Raw genomic sequence first — 16424 nt, 5'->3', positions numbered from 1 at the left:
AAATATTTTCGTGCCTCTTCCGCCTCCTTGTCAACAATACCAAACGCAAGAGGAAGAATGTTATCATTTCCGTCAACTCCAACAGCAATTAACAATTTTATCTCATATTTACCGTACATATGAGTGCCATCTATTGAAATAACAGGACGACAAGTTTGGAATCCATCAATGCATGGTGAAAGCCCAAAATACAAACTTGAAAGTTTTTACCTCTAGCAAACTCATTGACTCTTCGTGTTTCCATTCCACAACTATTCCAAGATTAAAGTATTGAAAAGCTGCAAAAAACTTAGGAAGCTTACTAAATGATTTCTGAAAATCACCATATACCAATGTAAATGCGCGTTGACACCCAAGCCACGCTTTTTTATATGTTACTTGATGACCAAATTTTTCATGAACCTTAGAAATGACATCCACTACCAACAATTTTGAATTTTTACTTATTTGATTTAAAAATAGAGATGCAATTAAATTGGTACCTAAGATAGTGTGACCTGTTGTAAGCCCTTCAGTCTCACATCTATGATTATTAAAATACTTTCCTATCTTTCAAAGGCTACCTCCAACCTTACCTCGAAGAAACCATGGACAACCTAAAGAATCATAAAATCTTCATCTCACAGTCCATACGTTCTTAGTTGATATTACAACCTTAAATTCTCTATTTTTGTGCAAACTCCGAATTGTCACAGCCCGTTTCAACTTAGCTTATTTACTACTAAAACACATATTTTTTTTTAAATCTTTTTTTGCATCCTCGACCCAAAAAGAATAACATTTTATTTCGAATTCACGAGTAGAGATAAAAATATCTTCCTCAGTCTCCACTGTTGTAAAGTAAGGTATATCATTATTTTACATTTCATCAAATTGATTTTGAAAATTTACTGCACTTTCATTTTGAGATAAATCTCCAATATCTTCATCGGATTCACTTTGAATGACTTTACTCTCTCCGTCATCTTTTGAAGGCTCATCCTCCTCCAAATTTTCATCACTTCTTTGAGCATGTGCGTCATTAGACAAATCAAAGGTGGCCTCATCTTCTCTGTAGAAAAAAATAATAATTTCATGAAATACAAAAAATAAAAATAAAAATAAATTAATTTTCATGCTATTAAATAAAATTAGTTGAAAATATTACTTTACCTGATTTCATATTGATTGTGGCTACTCTCAATATGTCTTTGACTATCTGAGCCTTCATCAAATGATTGATGAATACCATGTGTTGCAGTGTATGTCAAATGAGGCTGACTGAATGTGACAAATCCATAATTTTGAGCCAATAAGTTCATTTGATAGCCATGTTGATCATTCATTTGAAATAGATTATCTTGATTTATTGGTTTAATCTTTATATACATCTCCAAAAGATTTATATCAATCTTGTTCAAAAAATTCTGAGAAATGGCAAAAACTTGTACCAAAGACTGGTCATTCTCAATTTTGAACTCAATAAATCTTATAATATTACCTTAAAATGAGCATGGATATTTTCCAGAAATATCCAATTGAATATTCCTCCATCAGTCCCCATTTTCTCATGCAACAATCTAATTAATTCAACGTAGTTGATTGAAATAGACATGCTAACAATCATTCTGGCACATTCGTTATATCGAAATTCATTCATTTCCGTGATTATTTCACCGCCCCAATACAAAGCAATCATCACGTTATCTTCAAAATTAGCCATCAAAAAATCCTACACACAAAAATTAAATGCATTATAGTTATTAAAAATATGTTATAAGTACATTTCAATATATTGACAAGTCATACCTATTAAAAACTTTGTGAGTATTGATTCAGCAATAAGGCATATAAGCAGAAGTTTTGTAGAACATTATTTGAATTTGCTAAACATTCTACACAATCGTTTCTTATAATGTTCTTTGGTCAACACTTTAGCAGTTTATTTTAAAGTTTTAAAATGTAACATACAGTAACGTTATATTGAAAGATCAAATCAACAAGAAACCTCCACAGCCTCAGTGACATGATAGAATCGTCACTCATGATAAAATTTTAATCTAAAACGTGACTCAAAATAACCTCAAAATAACGACTTTAGCATCACATTTTGTACAAAGATTCTCAAGTGGAAGGCCTTTGATTTGATTTGATATAATCATTACTCCAAGTAACGTTTTATATGTAAAACATGACTCCCAGTAACATCTTCGACGTCGAATTTCGTACAAAGATTCTCAGGTGGCAGACTTGTAATTTTATTTAACAGAATCGTCACTAACAATAACGTTTTCCCTTTAAAATTTACAAAGATTCGAAAGTGACAGATTTACAGAGACACGTTACTGACGGTAACGTCTTAAGCCTAAAATGTTAGTGTAACGTAATGCTTCTTAAACGCCGTCTACCAAATATTTTTAGTCCGTTTATTTTTTGAAAATAAAATATAGCCAAATACATTACTACCGACATTTATATTAGTCTTATAAAATTTGAAGTTTTCATATTAATGAAATAATAGATTATTTTGGTCAAAGTTCCTGAATCAATATTTGGAAATCTTTTTCACATGTCTTTTTCAAAAATAAAAAAATAAAATCAGTAGGTCTCATATTATGCTCATACTTGCTATGTTCCATGAAATAGTTGAAAGAGAATCTTTTGTTATAGAGATGAAATAAATATCGTACTTCTCTTTATAAATTTCCAATCAATAAGCAAATTTAGTCGTCTAATCTATACATGACTAATCTATACATAACGGAGAGCAACAAACGCGTCAAACTAACCAGTAAAGGGTGTAGCAATCAAATTGCCCTCTTTTCGTGAGCCTAAAGTGAGATCACCAGTTGTAATGTATTGTATTGTGAAAAGATTTTGAGATATTACTAACAGAACAATAATCTCAAAGGTGTACCCTTACTCCAAGGGTTCCATCACTTTGGTCACCGAAAGCCTCATTACCATCACTGTGAATGAAAACATAATATCAATTGATAAAAAAAATCCACCATGCTGTTAAATCATCACTTAAGCTAGACATGTACTTTGTAGCTGACATATTCTTAGAAAAACATGTATGGAAATTTGGGAACAGATAGGGAGAAACAGACATCAAACAAGAGAAGAAACCAAGGCCATTAATGTTGGCATTGCCATACTTCAGAGGTGTTCTCATCAGTATGTTCTTTCCTCTATGTTATAGCTACATTTTTCACATCAACTCCACGGGAATTATAATGACATTAAATGCAATTACGGATGAATGTCTAAATTCATGAAATCACCCTTCTGTTTCATGCCTCATTACCTTCGAAAAACTGAACATAACAGTTATTATTACACAAGTGATACTTACAAAGAAGAACTACTCCATCAATTTTTTCAATTTATTTGTCTTATTTTCCTTTTAGTCCCAAAAAGAATGTCTCTTTTGTTAGGACCGAAAATAAGCAGGTGTAACGCCGAAGCTAGCAAAGCAAACCTCAAAAGACCACGAGTAAGAAGACAACGAGAAATATACCAAAGACACAAAGATTTAACGTGGTTCGGTCAATCGACCTACGTCCACAAAGGAGATGAGCAATCCACTATAAATATGAGAGTACAAAATACAGAGGGAAACAACCTCAACCAATTCACTCGGAATACATGGGAGGTTCACACAAGTGATAACGTATCAAGTTTGTTACCCACAAATTCTCCCTCTAACCAAAACTCTCAAAGCCCTTAAGACTACATTGTGAATGCTGATTAAGTTAGAAGGAACATGCCTCTATTTATAGAGTCCTAAACCTTTTCCTACAAGAAAAGGATTAGTCAATCCAAAACCTTTTCCTACAAGGAAAACCTATTTATGGTAAGAAATTTAGGGCAAATAAAACCCAACATCTTTCCCTTAGGACCACACAATTCAAAATTCTTCTTTATTTTCTTAAACTTCGTGCCAAATCAAAATAGAAAAAATAAATTGAAATGATAGGAGTATTATATAAACAGCGAGACAGAAAAGGTGAAGCATTGTTACAGGTAAATAGATGTATTTTCAGCTTTAACACAATTGAATACCTTGCAATAGTGAAGCAATTATGACCTTTTAAGTTAGAATACATTGTACCTAATATATTGTTTCGATCATCCCTATTTATCAACATTATAGGATGTTTGAAGCAAATTACCAACTTCTTCAGGTAATTGATTAAGACTAAGTTGATTGAAGTATATATGCATTTATGTAAATTACTATCTACGATTACATTAGTGAACTTAGAGAGCCGAATTAAAAATCTTAGGGCTCTCAAGCCATAAACTACAATCACATATCCATCAATAGGAAATTTCATACTTTGAAAAATTGAGAAAAACAGGAGGAAGTTATGAAGAAAGTTCAACAACTAACCCAAGCAGTGAGATCCAAACTATTTAGCAAAAACAATAGAACCTGCCACCTTCCTTCAAGGTATGCAACACTTGTCGTTTTTTTGTGGACTTTCCCGTTGTAAATAGCTCTCAATATGTCAAAAGTAATAGTCATTCTTTTTTTTTTCTTCTAAAATTCACTCATTATAATCTACATTTTTGATGGACAAAAAGTTGGTATAAAAAGATAAACAATAAGAAAAAGAACAGAAAAATGGAAAAACTCACCAGTTTCACATAAATGGAGCTTGAAGAGGTTGAGACACAGATTTCGGAAGAGGTTGAGACACAAATTTTTGAGAGTTGAGTCTCTCTTGCCTCTATTTGCCCTCCTACGTGCCAATGATAGGGACACCAAGCGTCGTTAATTAGAAGGCATGTACTGTATAAATGAACCATATTCAAACAAATTATACACATCTCAAATGAATTTTTTGGTCATAACCACAAATCTTTTCCAATAAAACTAAGTAATGTAACTTACAGATTGTTGATTGGCAGAGGAATATGTTGCAGTAAACCTAATGAGAAAAATAAGAAAATTTGAAACAGTCTAGTGCTTTGTCATACTATCGAACACCTTAGCTCAGTCTAGTGCTTTGTCGTACTATCGAACACCTTAGCTGCATCAATATTTATTAGCAAAGCATTTTAAGAAGTTTTTTGAGAATTGTGAATGAATAAGAAAACAGGAGCAACAAACATGTTCACCATTAGAGACCATGCTCCATCAGTGAGTTTACACATATTTATGAGAAAATCGGAAAATAGTTGAGATGTAGTACAGAATTTCAGTAAAAGCCGAAGCAACCCAACTCCTTTTTTGGTTATTATAGACAATGAGAGAGCAGTCTCATAAACACAAAAAGTTAAGATAAACAACAAGATAGAGAAATGTGACAACTTCCATAATGTTTGATACATGAAGAATTAAGCTGACGAAATTTGAAACCCACAAAAGGAAAGAAATAATTATTTTTTTTTAGAATTATTGGTAACACAAGTAAGTTGATCATGGACAGAGTCGGATATGAACAAGTATAATGTTATGCTATGGAAAAAGTAAGCAGACTCTTACAATCGAATTCGAGAAGATGAAGCATAGTTAAAGAGTATAATTTGTTTTCAGTATCAAAATTGTAGATAAGAAAACCACAAACTTACCCTATGAGAAATGGAGTAGATTTTTTGAATCTGAATTTCCTATGCTTCATCCCTGCAAGATATGAATGAGCAAAACAACATTAGATTAAATCTAAATTCAGTGCATGCAACATAATTACAACAGAAAGGCCAAATAGATCAGCGAATTTGAATGAAAATCCAAACCAGTTGAATAATAAGTCGAAAGATTCAGACTTTAAAATCAAAATCAAATAGTATAGAGTACTTTTTCTAAATAACTGGTATGGAGAAGATAACCAGTAATTCAGTACACGTATTAACAGTCAATCTAATGTACCATTCACAAAGCTTTTAGTACAACCAAATGATAGCAGTTCGTCCATCCCTTGTTCACTTGTTAGAAAAGGGTAATATATATATACACACACACTAGATGGTAACACCGGCCCAACATTTTATTTGTGCATGCTTTACATTGACACTTGGTAATGAAGTAAAAAAAATTACAACATAGCGATGTAAAACATAGAACTAAAATTGAGCAGAACGTGTAAAAATGGTTGAGCTATGGTTGATACAGATCTGCCGGAGTCAGTAATAAGCATGTCGACAGATTGAAATGTACAACCAAAGTAATCGGTACTTGTTATACTTTTGTAGAGATTTTATCATATAGATTCTCTATTGTCTTCACAAAATTTCTTGGCTTAGTCAATTTTTGCTTCTTTCAAGAAAGCTCACTCGTATAGTTTGTACGTCAACGTGTAATATAAAAAGTACACATTATAGAGCAAATAAATTAAGCTCGACAATGGATTACACTTTGAGTTTTTGTGCATTCTGTTCTCACTAATATACTTGTTTATTTGAAAAGAGCATGCTTATATATTAATTGAATCACTCATTCAACTTTAAGTGTTGTCATGTTGCATTTTGCAATGCTAGCTGTCGTAGTTTGAATGACAATCTTAGAACAAGTATTTAATGTGCTTCGCTTTGCCCTCCCTGCCAAGCTAAAATCAATCAAAGACTATTTAAATATTCCATCAAGAAGGGTGATAGAGTAAATAAAATTATGTATTGCATTGGCGAACTTTAGACTAATATATTTTATCTTTTAGCAATTCGGCTTCTTCAGTGCTGCATATGTTAAAGAGAAATCAGAACTCACCAGATCATTTAAGTTGATGCATGTAGAAAGAAGCCAACTCATTTTGATTCCACAGTTGATAGGATTTCACATGTTATTACCTCTGTCAGATACTTTTGTCATTCTTCTTTGCACATATGTGAATTTAGGTAACTCTCTAACCTTTCATCTAATCCCCATAGAAAATGGTCTGCATATATGTTGTACACAATACTCCTTTAGATCATTTGAATTTAAGCTCATTTTCTGTAATGTTTGATTGCCAAAAAGACAAAGACAAAAACCAAAATAATCTTTTAGTTTACAAGTCTTTTTACCCTCTTAGCCACATTCACCCTTGAACCAATTACTGTCCCAAAAATTAGCAGAATCCCTATATGAACCTATCAACCAAATGAAATTTGCATATAAAATAGGAGAAATTCTACATGGTGCACCTCCCATTCTATCAACCAGCAATCTCGCATTTGAATACACACGCAATAAGCAAGTATAAGTCTTGTAATAAAAAAATGTAATATGAATAAATCTTATCCAGAGACATCAAAATGAAAAGAAAAAGGTATAAAGACTAAAAGAACTTCAGCTCCCTAGATGAAATCGAGCAAAATCAAAAGGTCTATAATCTTTCGGCCTCATTTTTTGTGTTTTCAAATGTATCCCATAAGTAGATATGAAAAAAAAAATCAAGATGGAGACTTTACTTTCTCAATTCTATGTTCTCATGTGTTGAAACGCATTTCTGGCGAAAAACTCTGAGAAGGAGAACACATACAAGAAATGCTAAAGTAGAAGTAAAAGGTGCAAAAGGAATTCAACCAACATTAGGATTTGGGAATAAGAAAAAATGAATACCTGTTTTCGTATAAAGTACACGTGTTGAAAGACAAGGATAACTTTTGGTACAATTATTTATTTAATAAAGTGGATCCACATATGGTACAACTTGTATTACTCTTGGAACCATTCCTTATTGAATTGTTTATACCACCACAAGTCCCATATCCAAATAGGAGACATGTATGAGAAGAAAAAATAACACATGTCAGCATCATAAACTTTATGAATTTTAATTTATATTATAACTAATTAAATATTTTAAATTCTAGAAATATACATGTCAAATAAAAATTCATTGATTATAAAACTTCATTAAATTCATGTTAAATAAATTTTTTTAATTTTTTATCTTAGATATATTTACTAATTTCTTTTTTTAAAAAAATGTTTGATATATATTTTATATAATATAAAACAACAATTATATATAAACAATGATAAATGTCATCAATTTACTTACACACTGACAAAATTTATCACACAAAAAAGTCTATATTTTATATTTTTTTAAATGTTTAATTTATAAATTTATAAATTATGATTTTGTAAAAGTAATTTAATCTAGGAAAGTTTTAATATTTGAAAAGATATCCAATTATAAAACTCAATTAAAATAAAAGTTCAATTTGTTATGCAACTCCACTTTCTTAAAATGATTGCTCCTTTAAAATTGGAAAGTAAAAAATAGGTGAATCGTACACACCACATTATAAAACGACGGCTTCTCAAAATTGAAGAAAAAATAGTTTAGTCTTTGTATTTGATAAATATACACATAAATATATTTTTTAGGACTTAGTATAAATATTGATTATTTTATTTAAAATTTATAATATATATATTTTTATAGATAAAAAATTGGAACAATTTTATAACTCCTCAACAATTATTCACTTTTTAAGGAAATTGAAATTGCATCGTAAAGTAAACTGCACTTTAAATGTATTGTATTATATATAGAACTTCTTTCGATAAAATTTTACATTATTTTATGAAATTTAAAAATAGACATGATTACAATTTAACATAAAAATTTTACATTATTTTGTGAAATTTAAAAATAGACATGATTATAATTTAACACAATATAATTAAATTATTCTGTGAAATTTAAAAATAAACATGGTTATAATTATGCATTGATTCAAATCTAAGTCTTGAAATTTTCAATAGATCAATATTTATAATAAATTTATTAATTAATCTCGCAACGTTCGAGAACTTGTACTAGTGTTTAATAGAGAAAGAAAATGGAATTGTTTTAGAGAAACATGACATTATTGTTATTTTTGTTGGTTAGTTAATGATTATTTATTTACTCGTAAATTTTACTTAAAGTTTGCCGCTTCTAAAATTTATAATTTATCAATACAAAAATTATACGAAATAAAATAAAAATTAAGGTAAAAAATTGTTAAAAGGATAATCAAATTTCAAAATAATTTTATGAGGAATAAAAATTAAATTTTTGAAATTAGGGTAAAATTTTTATCTATACTTGTGAACAGTTAAATACTATCCTCAACAATATCATAATATAAGTCCTTTTAGCAAATTTAAGACTACTTACAATATTATATAACATCATTAATTTAAGTTGAAAATTACAATTTTAAAATATGTGATATAATTATCAATTTGAAATTTGAAATATTTGAATGTCAATATAACTATAGTTACACATAATATTTTTAATCCAATAAAGTTCAAACTAATATAACACCCTTTCCATCAACATTTATATTTTTTCTAATGCAATTCATATCAAAATATAAAATACCAAAAATATCTAATAAACTCTTTGAGCAAACCTAATATAACAGATGTATTAATTAAGATTACTTTTACATTTAAAATCATTTTTATTATAATTTACACAAATTAAAAATATTAAATTGCTAAATATATCAATATGACAGTTAATTTTTTAATTATGAATAAAATATTAGTTAAATATATAGCAATATATTGTTTTTTTTCATTTTGAATGAATAAAGTATTAGTTAAATAGCAATATATTGAAATTTTGATTTTGAATAAAGCATTAGTTAAATGTATCATTTACACAATGAACTAAATTTATATATTGATTATTTATATAACTATTCTATTATAACACATCAAAATGATAAATGTTAACATTATCAAGTAAAACTTACAATATTATCGTATAAATTTCTCAATCAATTAATATTTATGATTACATTTATTAAGTAACCACACAACGCGCGGGCACGTATACTAGTTTATATATAATAGGAGAGGTGATAACGCCTAAGTGTCATCGCCAAAAAAATATAGTATTTTAAAATTTTAAAATAATAAAATTTTATTTTTTTAAAAAAATGCACGTGTATTAATAGTTACTCATTTCAAAATTAGTTGGATCAGTTTAAAATAATATCATGAAACTATCAAGTATTATTTTTTCAATATCTCAATTTATAATGTTAAAAATAACAGAATTTTTATAGGATTAGAAATAACTGTTTCTATTTTCTTGATTTTCAATTGAAAAAATTTATCAACTAAATCTGTTTATTTTAAAAATATAAAGTGAAAGTACACAGTAAACAATCTATTGCATTCTAATATTACGTGAATTAATCTTTCATGTGTATAAGTAAATGTTTCTTATTTGTTTTTTTCTTAAATTTTATTTACAATTAGATAAGTAATTTTAAAACTTGAATGCCAAACAAATTAAATATGAGATATCAAAGTTTTTAAAATCAAGATGACTCATTATTTTAAAATTTTATCCTACTTTTACACACGGCTAAAAATACAGATCCAACAAATTTATTATTAATTAATTTAAATTTTAAAGACAATAATTGCAAATGCTAAAAGAATACTGAAAAAGTATTGTCAAATTTTTTTTTTCCTATTATTAAATTATTATCTTAAATGTCTTTTAGGCACATATACATTGTTGATTTGAAAGAAGTTCTATTTTTTTAAGTGATAAATTGTATGATTAATTTGAATCTTCGGACAAATTGCATAGAAATTCAACATAGACAAAATATACATGTAAATTCTCTTTACTTTGCACTTATTTTTTATTGTGTGTAAACATTAAAATTTGATGGTTGCTTTAAATAATAATATTTCCTTATTAAATGTATCTTTCTTACAAGTATTCTGTGCAGTTTAAATGAAAGACATGTAGATACATGATATATTTATAAAAAAATATTATTAATAAAATTGCTTATTATAAGTATATGTGTTTTTACATTTGTTTTTGAACCACTAACATAATTCACAAATAAGGAAAGGAGGATTAAAGAGACTAACATTTTATTAACTTTATAATCTAAGTTGCAATCATTTTTAAAACTTAGCTTTTTTAACTAATTTAACTTCTAATTTTTAAATTAAAATTAAATTTTAAATCGTTTGTAAATACATTTGAAAGAAAACTTAAATTACATTACAAAAGTGGTAAATAAGGAGAAGATATAGGCATATGATGAAGTGGTGGGGTTAACCAATATTTACGTACATGAATTGTGGAAAAAATGTTAATAATTATCTAATTAGCTTAAATTGTGTAAGAGTATGTTAATAATTATCTAATTAGCTTAAATTTCATGTGAAAAGTTTGAATTAATAAATTGTTATCATAAAAAAAAAATAATTTATTATATAATATGTAACCTAATTTTTTATCAAAATATAATATATTTTACACCAATTTAAAAAGAGTTATATTTAAAATAAAATAAAATAATAATAAATTGTAAATTAATAAAAAAAATATAGGATCAATTATAGTTTAATAATAATAAAAAATTGATAAATAGAAGTTGGGAATCAAGTTATTTGTTAATTATATCTAATCTAACAATAATAATAATAATATAGAAAATATTATGAAAAAGTATAAAAAAAAAAGAAAAGAAAAGAGGAGTACTAAAAATTTCAAATTTGTTTTACCATATCCTAATTACTCCCAACTTCTTAACTTATGTTCCTAAAAAATCTCATCCATCTAATTTTTTTTTTACTTCTTTTGGACGATTTTTTTAAAGTTTACACAATTTTTTTTTTTTTTTATTTTTTTAATTTGCTATTATTATTATTATTTATTTATTTTATATCCTTATCTCAATCCCAATTTTTTCAAATAATTTTTAAATTTAATTCTAATTCCACTACACTACGTTCCTTTAAATTAGCATCAGATTCTCATCCAAAAAATATTATATAACCCCACGTTCAGTTGAAAAAAATATACAGAGAAAATATAGAGATATACAGAGACAGATTGAAGAAATACAGAGAGGAAAAAAAAGCAAAATGAAAAAAAAAGTGAAATTTTCTTTTAAGAATTAGATGAGGGTTAGAGGTTTTGATCGGGATTCCAAATTTGGTGGATAACAACTTGTTTTTGTGGTATCTATTTTCGCAGCGAGGTAACTACAAATTCTCGCGTGATTTAAATAATATTACTTTTATGAAAATTTGATTCCAATAGTATTAAATTCTTCAAATCGCATGTATTATATTTATTATTGTTATGTTATTATTATTATTATGTTTTTAGATACACTTTGTAATTTATATCTTTCATGATATTGAATTGTTAAATTTGAATATATTCGTATATCTTTCCGTCTAATTTTTCACTTTAGAAGATTTTATTGAATTTATTGTAGACATGTTAGATTAGGACATGAAAATAATTAATAAATGATTTAAAAAAATATTTAAAAATTATTAATTAAAAGGAGAAATAAATTTCATCTAGAGATTCACTATAAAAATAGTGATTATTATTATTATTATTATTATTATTAATAATAATAATAACAATAATAATAATAATAAACTAATAATTATAATAAAAAAAGTTTGAAAAATTATATAAAGAGAAAAAGAGAATTAAAAATAAAAAGAAGAAAGCATAAAAAAATAACGAAAAACTAATCTAAAGAAAAACACAACAATCTTTTTTCAACAAAAACAAAAAAATTCAAATAGAAATAAAAATCTGAAAAAACGTAAAAAGAAAAAAAAAGAGTTAAAAACATAAAAAAAATGTAAAAAAATAAAAAAATCAAAGATAAAAAAAAGAGAGGATATAGCACAAAATTTATTTATTTTTAAAGTAAGGAACGTAAAAAAGTTCATAAAAAAAAAGAAAAAGATAACAAACGTAAACAAAAAAAATTGATTAAAAATAATAATTATTTTTTTAAAAAAAAAGAGACAGAATTTTAAAAAAATTGTTACATGCATTCAAAAAAAAGAGTTAAAACCTTTCTTAAAAAATAAATATAGTCCTAATCTATTAGAATTTTTGTGATTTTAAAACTAATTTCAAATCTCATAAGATTTCATCTTTCTATTTTTAAATTAAAAAAATAAATAAAAATCCTAAATTAACTTGAACTCTAAATTTTTTTTCCTAACTATAAAATACCTATATAAATTCAACCCCATAATAACATAAGAAAAATATAAAAAAAATGTAAAATCAAAATAAATAAATAAATAAAATAAATAATAAATATGTAAATAACTATGAGTGTTTCAAATTTTGAATTGATGGACACACCAAAAATAATAAAATAATTTTTAATAGATTTAAAATAAATAAGACAATTTTAATAGGTCTGAAATAAATGAGAGAATAAAGTAAAAATAATTTATTATTAAGTTAAATAATATAATATTCAAAATTATGTCAAGTCATACCAAAGTTAATAAAGTGACCGTGCTAGAACCACGGGACTCAAGGGGTGCTTAACACCTTCCCCTCGGTCAACAGAATTCCTTAGATGGATTTCTAGTTCGCAGACCAATAAAAAATAGAGTCAAATTTCCTTTTGAATAGGGATTTAAATAAGGTGACTTGGAACACCAAAACTCAATTCCAAGTGGCGACTCTGAATAATAATTATCCATTTTCAAAATGTCACTTTAATTGAAAAAACTCTTTTTCTTTCGAAACAAATAAAATAAAAAATGTTGAGAAAAAAAAGGAGCGTGACACAATATAAAAATAAAACAAGATAAACATGTGAAAATATTTAAACTATTTGATATTTTCTGTAAAAATAATTAAAAATTAATATATTCATGCAACACAGGAATACATATACTAGTAAATAGTAATTAGATAAACTATAACTATTAATGGTAATTATATTTCAAACTTAAAAAATTTCCCCAAAGATATAATTGGACATTTGATTAAGCTTTATGGGCTAATTAGAGTGTAAATCAAAATGGGGATATAGAAATTGCAAATTGGGGACTATTATGAACTAGTGAATTTAGCCGCGCTTTGCGCGGTAAAAATTACTCGTTAAATTTGCTAAATAACTAATTTTTTGAATAGTTAATTACTAAATATATTTCTAAAGATTCTTTATAGTCTTTAATCCAAATATATCAAATTTTAAGTCTTAATTAAGTTTATTATTAGTACTTAAATTTTATATCTTTTGTAATTTAAAATCGCTTAAGAATTTTTGAAATTATAAAAAAAAATTCTAAATTTATTCTCTTTATTTTAATAAGAAAAGTAAATTTAATGTAATAAGTTGAACTCTTTATGAAATTTAAATTTAATTTAATAATTTAATAAGCTTAATGTAAATATTTTTCTAATATCTACTCTTTTCCTTCAAAAGTTATTATTCTTTCCTTTAGTAATAAAAATTTTTTCCATCTTTCACTAATGTTAGATTATGAAATGTTTGTAAATCATTTTCTATCTTGACTATCTTTACTACGATTATAATATACTGCCTATTATTTATATAAAAATGAATAGATTGATAGATAAATAGTCTCAATTACGCAAATAATATAAAATATTCAAATAAATTAAACCCAAACTATATATATGTATTAACTAAAATACAACTTTAAACTTACCTATATTTTAGTTACTATTTCTAAATTATTCTAAAAGGTAAACATAATAAAAATTGTGAAACTTCCTAATCCTCAAAATTGATTTCATTATTCAAAATAAAATATATACAATGTTGAAACCATAAAAAAAACCTTAAAACATAATGAACAAAACGGTTCAAGTCTTCAAAGTTAAAATTAATATACCTGAAATTTCAATAATATTATTTAGTGTAGGTATAAAGTATAATTAGATAAATTAATCAAAGAATCCTTGTTGGAGTACCAAAGAAAATTAAAATTAATTAAAATTAAATAAATAAATAAAATAATCTTTGTAGGAATATCAAAGAAAATTATCCTAGCCTCTAATTATTCAATCTGTACACACTCTCAATGTTCACTACACCATTTGAAGATTAATGGACATAAACATTAATGTAGGGTTCCTTTTCCTTGTGAGTTTTATGAAAGTTAAACTTAAATACCTAAATATTGTCATATGTTCATCTTGTCTTTCATTATAAACAATAAAGATTATTTTAAAAAAAATATGCGCAAAATAATAAGTACACTAAAATCATCAATAATGAGGAAAAGAGCAATAAAAACAAAAAAATATTGTAAATAAAAGACATCAAACAAATTGAAATAAAAATAGTAACATGAGGTGAAATATTGTACTCATCAAAATTGAATTGTGAATTTTCAAAATTGTCATGTACTTGTCTACTCGTCCACACTGTTAAGTGTTAACAATAGAAGTTAGTCACAAAGAATCTATATATTTAAAAATAGACATAATCAAAGTAATGTACCTTGGTAACACAAATTAGATATTGTTCTCATTGAATTTGAATTCTTAAAATTGTCAAATGCTCATCTTATCTTTCACATTGTAAAAGTTAGTAATAAATAAACTATATATTATAAAATTAGACATAACCAAAGTGATGTACTTTAGTATAAATATGATGAAGAAAGGAAAAATAAAATAAAAAATTCTTGAATTGGTGAAGATGACATGATTTTAGTATTTATAGTAATCCATAAACTTTTAACTATTGAATAAATAAATCAAAAGAGTAATGGAGTAATCAATACCTACAATTGTAACTTATATTGGTCATTAGTGTCTTAATTATAATTTAGTAATACTTTTAAGAAGGCATAGAGAAAGGTTTAAATATTAAAGGGGTAAACTGTAACGTATATATACCTAAAATAATAAATGTATTAATGGAGGAATTTAAAGAAAAATAATCAATAGAGGATATTTATTTAATTTAACTAATATATCAAGATAAAAATAAGAGAAAAGAGATCTTTAAAAAAAGATAAAATATATAAATTCTAATGCTGGCCTATAAGGGCTGCCACATCAGCACTTTCATATCCAGATTTATATATATATGGCTTAAGTCATCTGTAGCCCCTTAAAGTTGTCCGCATAATTCATTTAGACACCTCAACTAGAGCTAGTATCTATTGAACACTTAAATATGCAAAATGTGTATCTATTAAGCACAAAATAGTGATGTGGCAAATAATGTGTACTTCACTTTCCATGGGCGCGTGAAAATGCTCAAATAACATTTTTCATTTTATTTTTTTGGAAAAGTACTTTTTTTTACATCTTGACATTTTAATTAATAAAGAAACCAAAAACAATCACCTAACAATAAAATAAAATAAAATAATGTCTTCTTCCTAGGAACAACCCCAACGATTTCCATCCACCATGGTTACCTCCCATGCCACCAACTTTCTCTCACCCTCTCCAACTATTCTTCCATTTTCCCTCTTTTTTACAAGTTTTAAATATTTTGGCTTGAACTCTATTTATTTCGATGAAAGAAAACGGAATTAATTTTTTTGATAAAAGTTTATTATTGTTTCTTGTAACTGTGATAAATATTTGTCAATAGAAAGAAGATGAAGGCATTACGTAGGGGGCGTTGTCGATGTTGATAAAACGGAATGAAAGAATGAGGTGATGTTCTATTAGCGTATTAACGCCGGCAGAATGGGGTAA

At 26.2% G+C, this 16424-nt stretch overlaps 1 long non-coding RNA gene across 11 annotated transcripts; it reads right to left on the bottom strand.

The window, feature by feature from the left end:
- Nucleotides 1–760: 760 nt before the first annotated feature.
- Nucleotides 761–7648, bottom strand: LOC107031919. 11 transcript variants are annotated; one of them, XR_003574904.1, is made up of 9 exons: nucleotides 7378–7516; nucleotides 6695–6863; nucleotides 5563–5614; nucleotides 4883–5021; nucleotides 3869–4780; nucleotides 2769–3407; nucleotides 1481–1711; nucleotides 1153–1260; nucleotides 761–1051 (listed from the first exon to the last, which is right to left on the bottom strand). It is a non-coding gene; the product is annotated as an uncharacterized LOC107031919 (long non-coding RNA). The 11 variants fall into 11 exon arrangements; XR_003574906.1 differs by having other exon boundaries at nucleotides 1153–1711; nucleotides 3869–4549; nucleotides 4627–4780; XR_003574909.1 differs by lacking the exon at nucleotides 7378–7516 and adding an exon at nucleotides 7529–7648 and having other exon boundaries at nucleotides 1153–1711.
- Nucleotides 7649–16424: the final 8776 nt, after the last annotated feature.

This window comes from Solanum pennellii, chromosome 10 (assembly GCF_001406875.1).
Source record: "Solanum pennellii chromosome 10, SPENNV200".
Classification (NCBI taxonomy): Eukaryota; Viridiplantae; Streptophyta; class Magnoliopsida; order Solanales; family Solanaceae; genus Solanum; species Solanum pennellii.
This window is presented reverse-complemented; position numbering and strand designations above follow the sequence as displayed.